Below are 2,500 nucleotides of genomic sequence, written 5' to 3'. Positions count from 1 at the left end.
GTCCTTGAGCGCTTTCCTTGCTTTGGGTGATACTTCTATCACCCAATTCTTGCTATTCCCTTTCCCTGTCTTAAACAGGGGCTTTATTTCTTTGATCGCCTCAGGCGATATCGATTCGCCATTTTGCTTTTCTAGAGCGAAAAGCAACTGTTTCTCGTCCAAATCTGGTACATTATAAATGACCATCTTTGGTTTCTTCTTCGGCGGAGTGCCGATCTTAAGTCCCAAGCTTTGCAAGGGCTTATTATTTATGAGCCTCTGGAGGCCTTCCTTCGTCGCCGTTTCGACGAGGAGGCCTCCTTTACTTATCTTTTTCACTGCCTTAACCTGCAGTTTCTCTTGTGTAGGTCTAAAGCCTCGCGCCATAGCCTTTCTTGTCTGCTCCCAATCGGAGTTGTTGTCTTTTAGGTAGACCGTCACGACATGGCGTGTCGGTCCCTTCTCTATTATCTCTTTCTTAGACATGGTCACAGTCGCGTAGGACTTGACCATGTCCTTCCTCTTTGGCGTACTTGCCGCCGTGGACGGTTTCTTTTCCAAAGCCTTTGGCTTTGGTTTGGCACATGCACATGCCTTCTCTTTTTCCAAGGCTTGAATCCGCCTTTCGGCTTCCTCAAGCTTCTTGTGCAATTTCTCGCTCTCTGTCTCTCTTTCTCCTAAGAGAGCATGAATCAGCCTTTCGGCTTCTTCAAGCTTCTTATGTAGTTCCTCGCTTTCAGTTTCTTTTCCTTCTAAGAGAGATTGAGCCCGCCCTTCGGCATCCTCAATCCTCTTATGTAGCCTCTTACAAGCTACAGATCTCTGATCCTTGAGATCTTTTATTTCCTTCTCAGCTTTTTCAAGCTTCTCAGATAGTTCCTTTTCTCTTCCTTGTACATCCTCGTAGGTGTCATCGGACTCTATCTGTTTCCAGGCATCGTCCAATGCACTACGGAGGGTGGCAAAGTTTCCACTTTCAATAATCTGTTGGCTGATTCCATAGCGTGGCAATGAATTCAGTACCAACGTAGCCCACTTTGTAAGCCGCTCAAACGGCGTTCTTCCCTTTGGCCGCCTTTTGGGTTGCCTGTTTCTCTCTTCTTCGCCGGATTCCGATTCGGAACCTTCCGGCTTCTGTATCCTTCTTTTTCGGCTTGGCCCCGCAAGGAAGCCATCCAGATCAATCCTGATAGTGTCAGGGAGGGGTGAATCCTCCCCTTCAGATATCAGGGTCTCTTCGCTCTCAATAAGGCCCTTAAAGACCTCCTCATTCGGCCATATGTTTGTATGTTTGGTTTTAGTTTTAGATTTTCCCATATTTTTCCCACGAGTTGGGACGAATTGAAGTCACCCTCCCGGGTGACGCCCTTTCCAGGAGGGAAGGCTGAATACAACGAGGTTCGCCAGGTGCCTCGAGGTAGGCCGCTAAGGGTTGGTGCACTCACCAACCACAGACCATCGCAAGGACGGCCCGCACCCCTTCGCCGCGCACCATAACTTAAGGTTTCGGATTTATTAGAGAGGTTTATCTCCTCGCGGACCGGCCGGTTAAGGCAAGCCCCCCGACCGGTTATGCTTCGCGTACCACTGGGTGGATGTCCCCAGTGGGTCGTTGCTAGACATACCGGCTACGGTATTTGACGACTCCGCGGTCCGTACGGTATAAAATACCGCCCGGACGCTCGCAGGAGAGTCGCGCCAGAGCCTCGTTGGCAAACTCGAAAGTTTCCCAGGGTACACCACGTGGAGGAGAGGTTGGCTGTGCCAGAATGAAGCTGTGCACCTGTATACCCCTGCACCTGTATACCCCTGCACCTGTATACCCCGCACCTGTTGACCCCTCGAGCCCGCTGCGGACGGCGCGGATGGCGTCAGTCGTCGACCTTCCCTTTCGGAAGCCGAACTGCCTAGGGGAAGCATAGCCGGGGTGGAGAAAAATGGGCTCCAGCCTTTCGCGGATCAGCTTCTCCAGGGATTTCCCAACCACCGAGAGAAGGCAGATGGGCCTGTAGGAGCTGGCCGCGGACTCGTCCCTATCGGGGCTTTTGAGGAGGGCGCGTATCGAGCCATATTTCCATGGCTTCGGGAAGCTGCCTTGTGACAGGCAGCCGTTGAAGAGGGCTGAGATTTCGCTTATTAGGACCGGATAAGCGGCCTTAAGCATTCTGACCTCGATAAGGTCGGAACCTGGAGCTTTGCCATTGCGAATCGAGCCGATTGCATGGCAAATTTCCTGTTCCGTGAAGGGCGGAGTGTCTGGGGTATCCGGGGGGGTTACGCTCGCGGACCTTTTACGACGTTGACACTCGAGCGTGTCCGGGGCGTCGTCGGGAACAAGGGCGTGGAGGAGGCTTAATGCGGTCTCCTCCCACGTGATAGTGGAGCCGGACAGAACCGGGGAAGTGGCCAGGGCTTTATCGGGGCTGATCTTTTTGACGCAGATTTTATACGCCGCTCCCCATGGGTTTTTCGCGCAGGATTCCGTTACGAAGTCCCGCCAGCTTGATCGCTTGGCGGCCTG

The 2,500-nt window shown here is 52.7% G+C and overlaps 1 pseudogene; it reads right to left on the bottom strand.

Annotated features, from left to right (window-relative positions):
• LOC143176787 (large subunit ribosomal RNA) overlaps window positions 1-2,500 on the bottom strand; it is an 8,548-nt pseudogene that overhangs the window by 1,966 nt on the left and 4,082 nt on the right.

This window comes from Nomia melanderi, unplaced genomic scaffold (genome assembly GCF_051020985.1).
Source record: "Nomia melanderi isolate GNS246 unplaced genomic scaffold, iyNomMela1 scaffold0843, whole genome shotgun sequence".
Taxonomy (NCBI): domain Eukaryota; kingdom Metazoa; phylum Arthropoda; class Insecta; order Hymenoptera; family Halictidae; genus Nomia; species Nomia melanderi.
Note: the sequence above shows the minus strand (reverse complement) of the source record. Positions and strands in the feature narration are given on the sequence as shown.